The following is an 18,233-nucleotide window of genomic DNA, read 5'->3' on the forward strand; positions in this document are numbered from 1 at the left end:
ACATATCACCCAGATGACAGACATGCCCTGAGACACCGGAAGATCAGAAATGAAATCCATAGAGATGTGTGTCCAAGGTCTCTTCGGGACAGGCAAGGGCAAGAGCAACCCGCTGGCATGAGAGCAGCAAGGCTTAGCTCGAGCACAAGTACCACAGGACTGTACAAATGACCGCACATCCCTTGACAAGGAAGGCCACCAAAAGGACCTGGCCACCAGATCTCTGGTGCCAAAAATTCCCGGGTGCCCTGCCAACACCGAGGAATGAACCTCGGAAATGACTCTGCTGGTCCATCTAGCAGGCACAAACAATCTGTCAGGTGGACAAGAGTCAGGCCTACCAGCCTGAAATCTCTGCAACACACGTCGCAGATCTGGAGAAATAGAAGACACGATAACTCCTTCCTTAAGAATACCCACAGGTTCAGCGACTCCAGGAGCATCAGGCACAAAGCTCCTAGACAGAGCATCGGCCTTCACATTCTTAGAACCTGGTAAATATGAGACCACAAAGTCAAAACGGGAGAAAAACAATGACCAGCAGGCCTGTCTAGGATTCAGGCGTTTAGCAGACTCGAGATACATCAGATTTTTGTGATCAGTCAAGACCACCACACGATGCTTAGCACCCTCGAGCCAATGACGCCACTCCTCAAATGCCCACTTCATGGCCAACAACTCCCGATTGCCCACATCATAATTTCGCTCTGCCGGCGAAAACTTCCTAGAGAAAAAGGCACAAGGTCTCATAGTAGAGCAACCAGGGCCTCTCTGCGACAAAACGGCCCCTGCCCCAATCTCCGAAGCATCCACCTCAACCTGAAAGGGAAGTGAGATGTCAGGCTGGCACAAAACAGGCGCCGAAGTAAACCGGCGTTTTAACTCCTGGAAAGCCTCCACGGCAGCAGGAGCCCAGTTAGCTACATCAGAGCCTTTCTTGGTCATATCCGTCAGCGGTTTAACAACGCTAGAGAAATTTGCGATAAAACGACGGTAGAAGTTAGCAAAACCCAAGAACTTCTGAAGACTCTTAACTGACGAGGGTTGAGTCCAATCATGAATAGCTCGGACCTTGACTGGATCCATCTCCACAGCAGAAGGGGAAAAAATGAACCCCAAAAAGGGAACCTTCTGTACACCAAAGAGACACTTTGAGCCTTTTACAAACAAAGAATTTTCACGCAGAATCTCAAAAACCATCCTGACCTGCTCCACATGCGAGTCCCAATCATCAGAAAAAAACAGAATATCATCCAGATAAACAATCAAAAATTTATCCAGATACTTCCGGAAAATGTCATGCATGAAGGACTGAAAAACTGAAGGTGCATTAGAGAGACCGAATGGCATCACCAAGTACTCAAAATGACCTTCGGGCGTATTGAATGCGGTTTTCCATTCATCGCCCTGCCTAATGCGCACAAGGTTGTACGCACCACGAAGGTCTATCTTGGTGAACCACTTGGCACCTTTAATCCGGGCAAACAAATCTGACAACAGCGGCAAAGGATACTGAAATTTGACAGTGATCTTATTTAAAAGCCGATAGTCAATACAAGGCCTCAAAGATCCGTCCTTTTTGGCCACAAAAAAGAATCCCGCACCAAGAGGGGAAGAAGAAGGACGGATATGCCCCTTCTCAAGAGACTCCTTGATATATGAACGCATCGCGGTATGTTCAGGTACCGACAGATTAAACAGTCTCCCCTTAGGAAACTTACTGCCAGGAATCAAATCTATTGCACAGTCACATTCCCTATGAGGAGGCAGTGCACTGGACTTAGACTCGCTGAAGACATCCTGATAATCAGACAAATACGCCGGAACTTCCGAAGGCGTAGAAGAAGCAATAGACAAGGGCAGGGAATCTCCATGAATTCCATGGCAGCCCCAACTTGACACTGACATAGCCTTCCAGTACAAGACTGGATTATGGGTCTGTAACCATGGCAAACCCAAAACAACCAAATCATGCATTTTATGCAGAACAAGAAAACGTATTACCTCCCGATGTTCGGGAGTCATGCACATGGTAACCTGTGTCCAAAACTGCGGTTTATTTTTTGCCAATGGCGTAGAATCAATACCCCTAAGAGGAATAGGATTTTCCAATGGCTCAAGAACAAATCCGCAGCGCTTGGCAAATGACAGATCCATAAGGCTCAGGGCAGCACCCGAGTCCACAAACGCCATGACAGGATACGATGACAGTGAGCAAATCAAAGTTACAGATAGAATAAATTTAGGTTGCAAATTACCAATGGCGACCGGACTAACAACCTTAGTAAGACGTTTAGAGCATGCTGAGATAACATGTGTAGAATCACCACAGTAGTAACACAAGCCATTCTGGCGTCTATGAATTTTCCGCTCATTTCTAGTCAGGACTCTATCACATTGCATTAAATCAGGTGTCTGTTCAGACAACACCATGAGGGAATTAGCGGCGGTCGATTTGAATAGCCAGGGCCATAGAATCATTCAGACCTGTGGGAATGGGAAAACCCACCATCACATTCTTAATGGCTTCAGAAAGGCCATTTCTAAAATTAGCAGCCAATGCACACTCGTTCCACTGGGTCAGCACGGACCATTTCCGAAATTTTTGGCAATACACTTCAGCCTCGTCCTGGCCCTGAGACATAGCCAGCAAGGCCTTTTCTGCCTGAATCTCAAGATTGGGTTCCTCATAAAGCAAACCGAGCGCCAGAAAAAACGCATCAATGTCAGCCAATGCCGGATCTCCTGGCGCCAGCGAGAAGGCCCAATCCTGAGGGTCGCCCCGTAAAAAAGAAATAACAATTTTTACTTGCTGAGCGGAGTCTCCAGATGAACAGGGTTTCAGAGACAAAAACAATTTACAATTATTCCTGAAATTTCTAAATTTAAATCGGTCTCCGGAAAACGGTTCAGGAATCGGTATCTTAGGTTCTGACATAGGACTTCTGATAACATAATCTTGTATGCCCTGCACACGAGCAGCAAGCTGGTCCACACTTGTAATCAAGGTCTGGACATTCATGTCTGCAGCAAACACAAGCCACTCAGAGGTAAAGGGGAAAAGAAAAAAAAATGAGAGAGAGAAAAAAAAAACTCAGAACTTTCTTTCTTATAATCCTGCTTCTGCAATGCATTTAACATTTAATACTGGCCTGGCAAACTGTTATGACCCCAATGGCGAGGGTCTCAGAGAAACAAGTAAGTCTGCGACGTACAAAAATCCAGCTCATAGGGCAGTGGTAACTGGGTTGACCATATATCTACTCCTAACGCCAACACTAGCAGTAGCCGGGGAACATGCCTACGTTGGTCGCTAGATGTCTCGCGCCAGCCGGAGGACTAACTACCCCTAGAAGAGGAAAACAAAGACCTCTCTTGCCTCCAGAGAATAGACCCCAAAAGTAGGATAGTAGCCCCCCCACAAATAATAACGGTGAGGTAAGAGGAAATGACAAACACAGAGATGAACTAGGTTTTAGCATAGAGAGGCCCACTTACTAATAGCAGAATGTAGTAAGATAACTTATATGGTCAACAAAAACCCTATCAAAATCCACGCTGGAGATTCAAGAACCCCCGAACCGTCTAACGGCCCGGGGGGAGAACACCAGCCACCCTAGAGCTTCCAGCAAGGTCAGGAAACAGATTATATACAAGCTGGACAAAAATGCAAACCAAAACAAATAGCAAAAAGCAAGGAAGCAGACTTAGCTTAGTCAAACAGGAACCAGGATCAGTGGACAAGAGCACTACAGATTAGCTCTGATATCAACGTTGCCAGGCATTGAACTGAAGGTCCAGGGAGCTTATATAGCAACACCCCTGACCTAACGACCCAGGTGAGCATACAAGGGATGAATGACATACCCAGAGTCAAATCACTAGTAGCCACTAGAGGGAGCCAAAAGGTAAATTCACAACACACAGCCTTTAGTCTGTGCTAGAGTATTCTGCCTTGCATCCAGCTCCTGATGACTCCCTGGCTTTGCACCTGCTCCTGTGAACCTGTGTAGAGATCCTGTTACTCAGCTCTGAGTTTCTGCTGCATACATCGGTTTCCAGTAATCCTCCATCTGGCTGCTTGTGTTTGTTTCCATCTGCATTTGCTGGACATGTAAGCTGTTGCTGCTCTGCTTAAACCTGAGACTATTAACCAGGCCTCCCTGGTTGTGCTAAGATATTATTTGAACTGCCTTATAAGCATATCTATCTGTGTTTGGACTAAGACAAGGACTTATTCGTGTCAAGTATCCTCAAGAATAATTGTGCTTCATAGACTTTCTGCATGATTGCATTTTCCTCTGAAGTTCCCTATAGACTGCTAAGCTGCTTTTAATATTTACACCAAGTGTTGTGGACTTGAGTTTCTCTCTGCACCTGTTTGAATCACCGTGTGATAATATAGACTTTACCACTTATAAAACTGTGTCCTGTACTTGTCTTGTTCCATGCAGAGTCTCCTGAGTTATCCCTTATAATCTTTACAGGATACTCTAGCCTCAAAACAGGAGACTGCTGGAACAATGACTGCAGAAAGCAGACTAGAGCAGGTGTTCTCCATAATTAGATCGCTGCAGAAAGATGTGGAACGTCTGCAAAAGAAGTTTGGAAGCTTTGAACACAATCAACAAGTGTTTGGACAGACTTTGCAGGACTTAAGCACCCGCATGGCAGCCCAGGAAAACAAACTTGCTGGCATAGAGTCCCAGTAGGGACGGGCTTTTCAGGACATAAGCACGCAAATGGCTGCACAAGCGACTTTACCATCTGGGCAACCGCCACCAGCTAGCCCACCTAAGTTGCACCCATTCAGATTTAATGGTGATCACGACAAATTTCGTGGCTTTGTGAATCAATGTATGCTATATTTTGATGTGCATGCTGACCATTTTCCTAATGATAGATCCAAAGTATTGTGTGTAATAATGCTGCTGACCGCACGAGCGCTCGCCTGGGCGAATCCGATGATTGAGTCTTGTGACCTGCGGTCAAATAATATGGACGATTTTTTGGCCACTATGGCATTAATGTTTGATGATCCTAATCGCCGTGCAACCGCTGAATCTGCTTTATTGTCTTTACGCCAAGCTAAACATTCTGTTATTGAGTATGCTACTGAATTCAGGAGATTAGCGGTAGATACTAATTGGGACAGTGATGCACAATTACCTATTTTTAAAAGGGGTCTGTCTAGCATTGTAAAGGATGAATTAGCTCGCTCTGAAACACCACAAGAGCTAGAAACATTTATACAGCATTGTGTGCGCATTGACATTCGCCTTACTGAGCGTAGGCAGGAGAAGTTTGCTGCATATAACCATATTTCTAACTTTTCCCTTCCATCCAAAGAGCCTGCAGGTAAAACATCTCGAGAGGTGGAGGAGATGCCCATGCAAATTGATTCTGTTCAGAGGCGCGAGAGTAATGAGCGCCGGGAGCATCGCCTTCGAGAAAGTCTATGTTTCTACTGCGGCCAGTCTGACCACTTTCTAATCAACTGTCCCAAGTGTCCCAAGTGGCCTAACAAGGTGCTAGCAGCAGTAGGAGAGTATGACAACTATGATGATGAATCTGACATCTCTGAATGTAGCCTGCCTTTAAACGCTGTATTCCATTCACTTTCTATGACTTCACCAGCCAAGGAGCTAAATGAAAAGAACTCTCACTGTTCTCTCCCAATTACGATCCTGTGTACAGGACAGTGAATTTCCAGTGCAGCTATGATTGACTCTGGTGCAGGTGGCAATTTTATGGATATCGCATTTGCCAAGGAACATGGTATTGAAATTCATCAAAGAGCACCTCCAATTACCATGGAAACAGTGGAAGGGTTACCTTTAATCTCCGGGCCTGTGGATCAGGAGACCCCACCCCTTGAGATTTTGTTGGAGCCTAATCATCAATAGCAACTCTCTTTCTTGTTAATTTCTTCTCCTCATTTTCCTGTGATTTTAGGTATCCCTTGGCTGTGTCCTCAGAATCCAACTATCAACTGGGAGACCAAGGAGATTATCTTTCCAACAAGGAGCAACTCAGCATTAACTGAAGCTGTCCCTGAGTCCACAGCTACGGACCCACCGGTACAGGTATTTACTTTACCTTCAGCATATAAAGAGTTCTCTGACATCTGTGACAAGAAGAATGCAGATCAGCTTCTTGAACACAGGCATTATGACTGTCCCATTGAGTTGCTTCCTGGGGCAGCCATTCCTTTTGGTAACGTATATCCTTTGGCGGCACCTGAGCTTCAAGCCTTAAAGGACTATATTGATGAAAATCTGGCCAAAAGCTTCATACGTCCTTCTTCCTCACCAGCAGGGGCACCTATATTTTTTGTAAAGAAGAAGGATGGGTCCCTGAGACACTGTGTGGACTATCGAGAGCTCAATAAGGTAACCGTACGGAATCATTACCCTTTGCCTCTGATTCCCGAATTACTGGAAAGAGTCCACCATGCTAAGGTGTTCTCTAAACTGGATCTTCGTGGGGCTTATAATTTGGTGCGTATTCGTCCAGGGGATGAGTGGAAGACAGCATTCCGATGCCGGTATGGACACTTTGAATATCTTGTGATGCCCTTCGGGCTTTGTAATGCCCCTGCAACATTTCAACACCTTGCTAATGACATTTTCAGAGATTTGTTGGACCAGTTTGTGGTGATCTATTTGGACGATATTCTAATCTTTTCTGACTCTCTACAGGAACATGAAGAACATGTCAAAGCTGTTTTAAGATGTCTGAAAGAGAACCATCTGTATATCAAGCCGGAGAAATGAGAGTTCCATTGTTCTGAGATACAGTTCTTAGTAGGGTTGAGCGAAACGGGTCGACCATTTTCAGAAGTCGCCGACTTTTGGCAAAGTCGGGTTTCATGAAACCCGACCCGACCCCTGTGTGGGGTCGGCCATGAGGTCGGCGATCTTCTGAATCTGGTATCGGAATTACGATACAGAGTTCCGATATGTTTGCGATATCGGAAATCGGTATCGGAATCCACATTTAAGTGTAAAATAAAGAATTAAAATAAAAAATATTGATATACTCACCTCTCCGACGCAGCCTGGACATCGCCGCTGGTAACCGGCATCTTCCGTTCCTAAGAATGAGCGCGTTCAGGGCCTTAGAAGACGTCACGGCTTTGTGATTGGTCGCGGCGGCCCACGTGACCGCTCAGCGACCAATCACAAGCCGTGACGTAATTCTCTCAGGTCCTAAATTCCTCATTCTAGGAATTTAGGCCATGAGAATTACGTCACGGCTTGTGATTGGTCGCTGAGCGGTCACGTGGGCCGCCGCGACCAATCACAAAGCCGTGACGTCATCTAAGGCCCTGAACGCGCTCATTCTTAAGAAGGAAGGCTGCCGGAAAGAAGCCGAGGGTGAGTATATTCCTATTAGGTATATACTCACCCTCGTACATGCCCTGCTTCTTTCCGGCAGCCTTCCTTCTTAAGAATGAGCGTGTTCAGGGCCTTAGATGACATCACGGCTTTGTGATTGGTCGCGGCGGCCCACGTGACCGCTCAGCGACCAATCACAAGCCGTGACGTAATTCTCATGGCCTAAATTCCTAGAATGAGGAATTTAGGACCTGAGAGAATTATGTCACGGCTTGTGATTGGTCGCTGAGCGGTCACGTGGGCCGCCGCGACCAATCACAAAGCCGTGACGTCATCTAAAGCCCTGAACACGCTCATTCTTAGGAACGGAAGATGCCGATTACTACCAGGGCTCGTCAGAGGGTGAGTATATCAATATTTTTTATTTTAATTCTTTGTTTTACACTTAAATATGGATCCCAGGGCCTGAAGGAGAGTTTCCTCTCCTTCAGACCCTGGGAACCATAGTATCCCATTGCACTGCATTGGGTTTCGCGTTTCGGCCAACCCCGACCCCGACTTTTTTATAGGATCGGCCGATTTCACTCGACCCGACTTTTGAGAAAGTCGGGTTTCGTGAAACCCGACCCGATCCTATAAAAATAAAAGTCGCTCAACACTAGTTCTTAGGTTATATCATCTCTCCCCAGGGGCAGAACATGGAATCTAGTAACATTCAGGCTATCCTTGACTGGCCGGTACCCAAGAACGTTAAGGAGGTGCAACGTTTTATTGGTTTTGCAAAATTCTACAGACAATTAATTCGAAATTTTTCTGCTATTGTCCGTCCCATTACTTCCTTGACAAAGAAGGAAAAGCCCTTTAAGTGGTCATCACAGGCTCAAGAAGCTTTTGATCGGCTTAAGATCTGTTTCACCTCAGCACCGCTGTTGATACACCCAGATCCAACACTTTCTTTCATTGTGGAGGTGGACGCTTCTGATAATGCTTTGGGGGCTATTCTCTCCCAAAGAACAGGAGAGAAGGGTCTGCTACATCCTTGTGCTTTCTTTTCCTGTAGACTAACCTCAGCAGAGAAGAATTACAATGTGAGAGACAAGGAATTGCTGGCTATTATTGCGGCTTTCAAGGAATGGAAGCATCATCTGCAAGGAGCTGCACAACAGATCGTAGTGCTTACTGACCATCGCAATTTAGAGTTCTTCAGATCCGCTAGATGTCTTTCTCCTCGTCAGGCCCGTTGGAACTTATTTTTAAATCAATTTAATTTTGTTATCTCGTACCGTCCAGGTTCTCGTAATGGGAAGGCTGATGCTTTATCCCGAATCCATGCTGCGGATTCCGTAACTGGAGCCCCATCCAAGACCATTCTATCTGATGCCAATTTCATCAGAGTTATCCACGATCAGGACTTGTGGAAGGAGTGCAGGGAGGCCTATGACGGTGATATATTTCTGGCCAACCCACCTGTGGATATTAATCTTGTCTTCAAGTGTGGCATGTAGTTCAGAGATCGACGTATCTACGTCCCTGAGGCCGGCCATCTGCAGATCTTCAAGTTGGTACATGACTTCAAGTTGGTGGGTCACAGGGGGGTACAGAAGACACAAGAGTTCCTAAGCCGATTTTTCTGGTGGCTAACTTGCCTGAAGGATACTAAGGACTATGTTCTCTCTTGCGAGGTATGTGCTCATTACAAGACTCCTCGTGTGGCACCTACGGGTCTCCTGCAACCATTACCTGTTCCGTCCCGACCTTAGGGGTCTATATCAATGGACTTTATTGTGGAGCTGCCTACATCGGGGGGCATGAATACGATCATGGTAGTAGTTGATCACCTGACTAAAGCCGCTCACTTTGTTCCATGCACCAGCCTCCTCTCAGCTAAGGATACAGTGAACTTGGTTATTCAGAATGTCTTCCGGCTGCATGGGGTCCCGGATGAGATCATCTCTGACCGTGGCGTACAGTTCACTTCAAGATTCTGGAAGGGGTTTTGCTCTGCACTCAATATTAATGTCTGTCTCTCTTCCACTTACCATCCCCAGACAAATGGTCAGACTGAGCGCACAAACCAGATGTTGGAACAATATCTAAGATGCTATGTTAGCCATCTCCAAAATGATTGGTTGGAATTACTGCCGTTAGCTGAATTTTCATACAACAATTCTCAGAGCGCCTCCACTAAGTTCACTCCTTTCTTTGCCAATCTGGGTTATCATCCATGTATCTTACCTAGGTCTCCGATTAATTCTCCGGTTCCAGCAGTTGAGGAAAGGCTGACTGAGATGAGGCAAAATCTGGAGGTTCTGAAGGAATCCCTGACCACGGCTCAAGAACGTTATAAGAGATCGGCAGATAGATTCCTTAAACCTGCACCCATGATCAAGGTAAGAGATTCCGTGTGGTTATCAACGAAGAATCTGAAGTTAAACGTTCCTTCACAAAAACTGGACAGAAATTCATTGGCCCTTTCAAGATCAACGGTATTGTGAGCTCTGTGGCCTGCCGTCTGAAGCTGCCTAGGACTATGAAGGTACACCCAGTTTTTCATGTATCTTTACTAAAGCCTGTATCTCCTAATACCTACCAGAGACGTGTTGTGCCACCTCTGCAGTCTGTGGTGATTGATGGGCAAGAACAGTTTGTGGTGGAGGAAATTATTGATTCCAGGATTCGCAGGAATCGGCTCCAATATCTTATAACATTTTGATTACCTTTTGTGCATTACTGCCCCTTTCCAAGATGGTGTCTTTGGTCTCATGTGCACTGTGTTCCTGCTATATAACTCCACCCCAGCCTTTAGTCTGTGCTAGAGTATTCTGCCTTGCATCCAGCTCCTGATGACTCCCTGGCTTTGCACCTGCACTTGCACCTGCTCCTGTGAACCTGTGTGGAGATCCTGCTACTCAGCTCTGAGTTTCTGCTGCATACATCAGTTTCCAATAATCCTCCATCTGGCTGCTTGTGTTTGTTTCCATCTGCATTTGCTGGACATGTAAGCTGTTGCTGCTCTGCTTAAAGGGACTCTGTCACCCCCTCCAGCCGTTAGAAACTAAAAGAGCCACCTTGTGCAGCAGTAATGCTGCATTCTGACAAGGTGGCTCTTTTAGTTATTGGTGCAGTCAAAGCAGAAAAAAAGCATTTTATAATTTCGCAAAAATACCTGTCTTTAGTCCTGGAGGCAGATCTTAACCCCCCTGCTGCACACACCTCACTGCCGTCAATCAAGGCTTCTTCGGCGCCGGGTGCCGCCCCCTCCGCGCTGTTTTCAAATCAAATCCGGTGCCTGCGCTGTTTTGTTCTGCCTGGGGCAGGCGCAGTGAGCACTGCCCATCTGACCTCAGATGCAGTCTCGCAGACTGCGCCTGTGCGGCCACCCAGCTTGTGAATCCCAGCCCCACAGTGTGTTATGCATTATGCACAGTGCGGGGCTGGGATTCACAAGCTGGGTGGCTGCACAGGTGCAGTCTCGGAGACTGCATCTGAGGTCATGCGGGCAGCGCTCACTGCACCTGCCCCAGGCAGAACAAAACAGCGCAGGTGCCGGATTTGATTTGAAAACAGCACGGAGGGGGCGGCGCCCAGAGCCGAAGAAGCCTTGATTGATGGCAGTGTGGCGTGTGCAGCAGGGGGGTTAAGACCTGCCTCCAGGACTAAAGATAGGTATTTTTGCGAAATTATAAAACGATTTATTTCTGCTTTGACTGCACCAATAACTAAAAGAGCCACCTTGTCAGAATGCAGCATTACTGCTGCACAAGGTGGCTCTTTTAGTTTCTAACGGCTGGAGGGGGTGACAGAGTCCCTTTTAACCTGAGACTATTAACCAGGCCTCCCTGGTTGTGCTAAGATATTATTTGAACTGCCTTATAAGCATATCTATCTGTGTTTCGACTAAGACAAGGACTTATTCATGTCAAGTATCCTCAAGAATAATTGTGCTTCATAGACTTTCTGCGTGATTGCATTTTCCTCTGAAGTTCCCTATAGACTGCTAAGCTGCGTTTAATATTTACACCAAGTGTTGTGGACTTGAGTTTCTCTCTGCACCTGTTTGAATCACTGTGTGATAATATAGACTTTACCACTTATAAAACTGTGTCCTGTAGTTGTCTTGTTCCATGCAAAGAGTCTCCTGAGTTATCCCTTATAATCTTTACAGACTTTTTTCTGGATGTGTGTGCTTTTATACAATACGACTATGCGGTTTGTAATGGAGGCATCTTATAGACGCCTCTCCATTTCTAACTTCAGGACTTGATGTCACCTGACAATACAAAGGTGACATCAGCATCCCCCTCAACTATCACCCCACTTGCCACCGCTATCGGGCAAGTGGGAAGAGCAAGACTAAGTGTCAGAATCTTAGAGATGCACCTTTTCTGAGGTGGTTGAGAGGTAATGTTTTTAGCCTGGGGCAGTATCCATGGCCCCTTCCTAGGCTATTAATATCAGCCGGCAGCTATCTGTATATCCTTTGCTGGTTATTAATTATAGGGGGACACTGCATCTTTTTTTGGGGGGGTCCCCCTTTTTAATAGCCAGTAAAGGCAAAGTATACAGCTGTGAACTGATATTAATAGCCTGTGAAGCACCATGGGTATTACGCGCTTTCCAAGCTGTAAACATCTGCCCCCAGCCGTCGTCTTTCCCTCTGTTGGTTCCTTCTGCTCATGCTATTTTTCTCATAAAAATAAACTTTTAATAATTAAATACATGTACCATAAGCTGCATACGCACTGTAATAATTGTATATGTCACTGACATCTATATATCTATCAATTCTATGTGTATATACTATATGTAATTCATCTGTTCTCTCCTGTCAGGTCCGGCGGTATTTTGCTGTACACAGCTGCTGAATTGCTGGCTTTTATTCTATCTATTATATATATGTGTGCGTGTTTAGAAGAATACTTCCTTTGAAAATGATGTGTAAATGACATAGAGAATTGCTCTATGTAAAAGCTCATGTTAAAATCGCATTGTAATTGGATAGCAATCGCACTGCATTCGGATGTAAATCAGATGCTAGGTATGAAACATCGGATTGTACTCCCATGACACTCGCATTACACTCGTGCGACTCTCGGCAGTGAGAATCAGACTGATTTTTTTATACGTTTAGTGTGACTTCAGCCTTTAAGTTAAGTTTCAACAGTGAGTTTTTAGTGAGTTTTTGGACATTACGTATGTTGGCTGCATCAAAAACACAGTGTCTTAAGTCACATGCACATCTTGAGTATTTGGTGAGTTTTTTACCTCACTATTTATAAGCTAAAACTAGGAGTAAGTAAAAAATACAGAAGTGGTGAAATGTTTTTATTATACTTTTCCTCTGAGGCAACGTGCACACGTTGCGGAAAGTGGTAAGGATTTTTCCGGACTGATTTTGGTAAACCCAAAGGTAATCCGCACTGCGGATTTCCTGCGGAATTACGGCGGATTTACTGCGATTTTTTTGCGGATTTTGTGCGGATTCCACCTGCGGTTTTACACCTGCGGATTCCTATTATGGAGCAGGTGTAATCCGCTGTGGAATCCGCACAAAGAATTGACATGCTGCAGAATAAACAACGCTACGTTTCCGTGTGTTTTTTTCTGCAGCATGTGTACTGCAGATTTTGTTTTCCATAGGTTTACATGGTACTGTAAACTCAGGGAAAACTGCTACGAGTCTGCAGCTGCCAATCCACTGCGGATCCGCAGCAAAATCTGCAACATGTGCACATACCCTAACTGTTCCTCTCCTGGTTTTGGCTTACAAATACTGAGGTAAAATGCTGACCAAATACTCAACGTGTACATGTGAACTCATCTTGTGAACATAGTCATATACTGAAAATGCCCTAATGAATATCTCTAATTTCAACCTATTTGCTGATTTCTTTTTTTTTAATATGTCTTTATGTTAGTAGGAGCTTTGTTTTTCTCTTATGCAGCGAGTAATCTCCTCTGCTGTCTTCTTCATACACTTATACACTGAGCACCATAACAGTGCAGGCAACTCATATGCTCCTCATACTGGCACTGCTGGCAGAGAGAATTTTATTATCTAACTCTGAACCTAGGGAGTGAATTTGGAGATTTATGTAATAAAAAGCGACCACTATTATTATTATTATTTTTTATTATTATTATTATTATTATTATTTATTCCATGGAGCTTTACATGTGAGGAGGGGTATACATAATAAAAACAAGTACAATAATCTTGAACAATACAAGTCACAACTGGTACAGGAGGAGAGAGGACCCTGCCAGCGAGGGCTCACAATCTACACTACAAAGATAATCAGCATAAGTTTTGACCTAAGGCCACATGCACACATTGTGTTTGGTGAGTTTTTTACCTCAGAATTTAAAGGGAATCTATCACCTGAATTTGGCGGGACCAGTTTGGGGTCATAGGGGCGGGGTTTTCGGGTGTTTGATTCACCCTTTCCTTACCCGCTGGCTGCATGCTGGCCACAATATTGGATTGAAGTTCAATCTCTGTCCTCCGGAGTACACGCCTGCGCAAGGCAATCTTGCCTTACACAGGCGTGTACTATGGAGGACAGAGAATGAACTTCAATCCAATATTGCGGCCAGCATGCAGCCAGCGGGTAAGGAAAGGGTGAATCAAACTCCCGAAAACCCCACCCATATGACCCAAAACTGGTCCCGCCAAATTCAGGTGATAGGTTCCCTTTAAAAAACAAAACCAGGGGTGGGTGATAAACACAGAAATGATGACGTGTTTCTATTATACTTTTCGTCTGACTGTTTCACTCAACAAATACTGAACCTGTGCACGTGGCCTTAGGCTATGCTCCCACGATAAGCTTTTGGTGAGTTTTTGATGCTGCATGTTTTTGCTGCGTCAAAAACGCAGACTCTTAGGCCAGGGTCACACTTGCGTGTGCAATGCAAGAAACTCGCATCAATACCCGGCACTGCCGCCGACACTTAGGACCGGAGCGTGCGGCTGGATAGAAATACATGCAGCTGAACGCTCTGGTCCCAAGTGCCGGCGGCAGTGCCAGGTATTAATGCCAGAGACTCGCGAGAGTTTTTCGCACTGCACACGCAAGTGTGACCCCGGCCTTATAGTTCCATCAAAGTAGATGGGATTTATAGAGATTTCATGGCCACTGCACTTCTTTTTTACTCAGTGTAAATTGACCTATGGTTTGGATTTCAAATCCGCAACATGGCAATCTCTCTTGCAGGGACACTGAGTTTTCTGTGCATGTTTTTCCCATAGACTTGCATTAAATGAGGATAATTTGCAGGCAAAAAATGCACATGAGTTTTTAGTTTGTTTCGGCAGCAGAAAAGCATCAAAAACAAATGTAATCCACACATAACTGAATGAATAAAGTTTTGTCAAAGCCAAATGCTAGGAAGTAACAAAAAGAAATCAGGTTTGTTTAAAATATGACATATTAAAAAGATACAAAAATGCAATGTCAAAAATGCAATAAAAACGCAAGTAACCTAATTTACCTAACGGTGCGGAAAATCTGCAACATGAAAAACTCACCAAAAGCTCATTGTTGGAACGTGGCTTAAGGCTATGTGCACACGTTGTGGATTTTGCTGCGGATCCGCTGCAGTTTTCCATGCGTTGTACAGTACCATGTAAACGTATGGAAAACGAAATCCGCAGTGCACATGCTGCGGAAAATACCGCACTGAAATACTGCATTGTATTTTCTGCAGCATGTCATTTTTTTCTGCGGATTCCGCAGCGGTTTACGCCTGCTCCGCAATAGGAATCCACAGGTGTAAAACCGCAGGTGGAATCCGCACAAAAACTGCAGGAAATCCGCAGTAAATCCGCAGGTAATCTGCAGGTAATCCGCAGTGCGTTTTACCTGTGGATTTTACAAAAACAGTGCGGAAAAATCCGCACACGAATCCGCACCGTGTGCACATACCCTGAGGCCGGGGTCAAATTTGCAAGTGCAATGCGAGAAACTGGCACAAGTCTCTCACATCAATGCAGGCACTCGGAACCGGAGTGTGCAGCTGCATGTATTTCTATGTAGCTGAACACTCCAGTCCCGAGTGCCACGGCAGTGCCGGGTATTGATGTGAGAGACTAGCGTGAGCTTCTTGCATTGCACTCGCAAGTGTGACCCCGACCTAAGGAACCATTTATATGAAGCATTTTTGCAGTGTGTTTTTTCTGAATCAAAAAATAGGCTGTTGTCATGAAAAATACTGTGTAAAAATGTGTGTTTTTGCTGCATTTTCGGGCCATTTTTATTTGCGTTATTCCATGGGTGAACAACACTGTAAAAATACTGAAAGAAATAACATCCTGCAGATGTCAAAAAATGCCCATGAGCTCAAAATAGACAAGAAATAGACAACCAGCATCTGCATGGAATTTTATAAGTCTCACTCACTTTGTTGGTACTGTAAAACTTGGCATTTATACAGAAAAAAAACAAAGCAAAATCGTCACTTTAACCCCTTAACCCCCAAAGCTTTTCTCGGTTTTACGTTTTTGCTTTTCACTCACCTTTTTCCCAGTGTCATAACTTTTTTATTTTTCTGTCAATATGGCCGCGTGAGGGCTTCTTTTTTGCAGGACGAGTGGTACTTTTGAACAACATCATTGATTTTACCATGTCGTGTACTAGAAAACAGGAAAAAAAATCCAAGTGCTATGAAATTGCAAAAAAAGTGCAGTCTAATACTTGTTTTTTTACTAGGTTCACTAAATGGTAAAACTGACCTGCCATTATGATTCTCCAGGTCATTACTAGTGTTGAGCATTCCAATACCGCAAGTATCGGGTATCGGCCGATATTTGCTGTATCGGAATTCCGATACCGAGATCCGATACTTTTGTGGTATCGGGTATCGGTATCGAAACAACATTAATGTGTAAAATAAAGAATTAAAATAAAAAATATTGCTATACTCACCTCTCCGACGCAGCCTGGACCTCACCGAGGGAACCGGCAGCGTTGTTTGCTTAAAATGCGCGCTTTTCCTTCCTTCCGTGACGTCACGGCTTCTGATTGGTCGCGTGCCGCCCTTGTGGCCGCGACGCGACCAATCACAGCAAGCCGTGACGTAATTTTCAGGTCCTTCTAGGCATTCAGTATTTTAAAATTACGTTCCGGCTTTGTGATTGGTCGCGTCGCGGTCACATGGGCGATGCGACCAATCACAAGCCGTGACGTCACGGGAGGCAAGAGACGCGCGCATTTTAAAATGCGCGCGTGTCCAGCCTCCCGTGACGTCACGGCTTGTGATTGGTCGCGTCGCCATGTTGGCCGCGACGCAACCAATCACAAAGCCGGAACGTAATTTTAAAATACTGAAGGACCTGAAATTACGTCACGGCTTTCTGTGATTGGTTGCGTCGCGGCCAACATGGCGACGCGACCAATCACAAGCTGTGACGTCACGGGAGGCTGGACACGCGCGCATTTTAAAATGCGCACGTCTCCTGCCTCCCGTGACGTCACGGCTTGTGATTGGTCGCGTCGCCCATGTGACCGCGACGCGACCAATCACAAAGCCGGAACGTAATTTTAAAATACTGAAGGCCTAGAAGGACCTGAAAATTACGTCACGGCTTGCTGTGATTGGTCGCGTCGCGGCCACATGGGCGGCACGCGACCAATCAGAAGCCGTGATGTCACGGAAGGAAGGAAAAGCGCGCATTTTAAGCAAACAACGCTGCCGGTTCCCTCGGAGAGGTGAGTATAGCAATATTTTTTATTTTAATTCTTTATTTTACACATTAATATGGTTCCCAGGGCCTGAAGGAGAGTTTCCTCTCCTTCAGACCCTGGGAACCATCAGGGATACCGTCCGATACTTGAGTCCCATTGACTTGTATTGGTATCGGGTATCGGTATCGGATTGGATCCGATACTTTGCCGGTATCGGCCGATACTTTCCGATACCGATACTTTCAAATATCGGACGGTATCGCTCAACACTAGTCATTACAAGTTCATAGATACCAAACATGTCTAGGTTCTTTTTTATCTAAGTATTGAAAAAAATTCCAAACTTTGTAAAAAAAAAAATTGTGCCATTTTCCGATACCCGTAGCATCTCCATTTTTTGTGATCTCGGGTTGTGTGAGGGCTTATGTTTTGCAGGCCGAGCTGATATTTTTAATGATATCATTTTGGTGCAGATATGATCTTTTGATCGCCCGTTTTTGCATTCCAATGCAATGTCATGGCAATAAAAAAAACGTAAAAGTTTTAACTTTTTTCTTGCTGCGCCGTTTAGCGATCAGGTTAATCCTTTTTTTATTGATAGATTGGGCAATTCTGAGCGCGGCAAAACCAAATACATATGTGTATGTTTCATTTTTTATTGTTTTATTTTGAATGGGGCAAAAGGGGGGTGATTTGAACTTTTTATATTTTTATTTTTTTAATATTTTTTAAAACATTTTTTTTTTACTTTTGGCTTGCTTCAATAGTCTCCGTGGGAGACTAGAAGCTGCCATAATCTGATCAGTTCTGCTACATACAGACAGTGATCAGATAGCCTGTATGTACTGTAGCAGGAATGCTCACTTGCTATGAGCACCGACCACTGGGTGGCGCTCACAGCAAACCAGTACTGACAATCATAGAGGTCTCCAGGAGACCATGCCAACACACCGGAGACCTTCAATCACGTGACGCGGGTCACCAGTGGGCGGATTTCCGGCGCAATTGCCAGAAGCGCTTGTTAAATGCCGCTGTCAACCGCTGACAGCGGCATTTAACAGGTTAATAGCCATGGGTGGATCGCGATTCCACCCGCGGCTATTCCAGGCACATGTCAGCTGTTCAAAACAGCTGATATGTGCTGGGAAAGATGTGGGCTCACCGCTGGAGCCCACATAAAAGGAAGGGGTTAAGGCTATGTTCACAC

General features: G+C 45.1%; 1 long non-coding RNA gene across 6 annotated transcripts in view; it reads right to left on the reverse strand.

The window, feature by feature from the left end:
- Positions 1-18,233, reverse strand: part of LOC143818317 (uncharacterized) — a 122,291-nt gene that overhangs the window by 70,483 nt on the left and 33,575 nt on the right. For all 6 annotated transcript variants that reach the window (XR_013224458.1, XR_013224455.1, XR_013224456.1 and 3 more), the window contains exon 2: positions 15,859-15,975. This is a non-coding gene — a long non-coding RNA (uncharacterized LOC143818317). The remainder of the gene's footprint in view (positions 1-15,858; positions 15,976-18,233) is intronic.

Source organism: Ranitomeya variabilis, chromosome 3, assembly GCF_051348905.1.
Source record: "Ranitomeya variabilis isolate aRanVar5 chromosome 3, aRanVar5.hap1, whole genome shotgun sequence".
NCBI classification, from domain to species: domain Eukaryota; kingdom Metazoa; phylum Chordata; class Amphibia; order Anura; family Dendrobatidae; genus Ranitomeya; species Ranitomeya variabilis.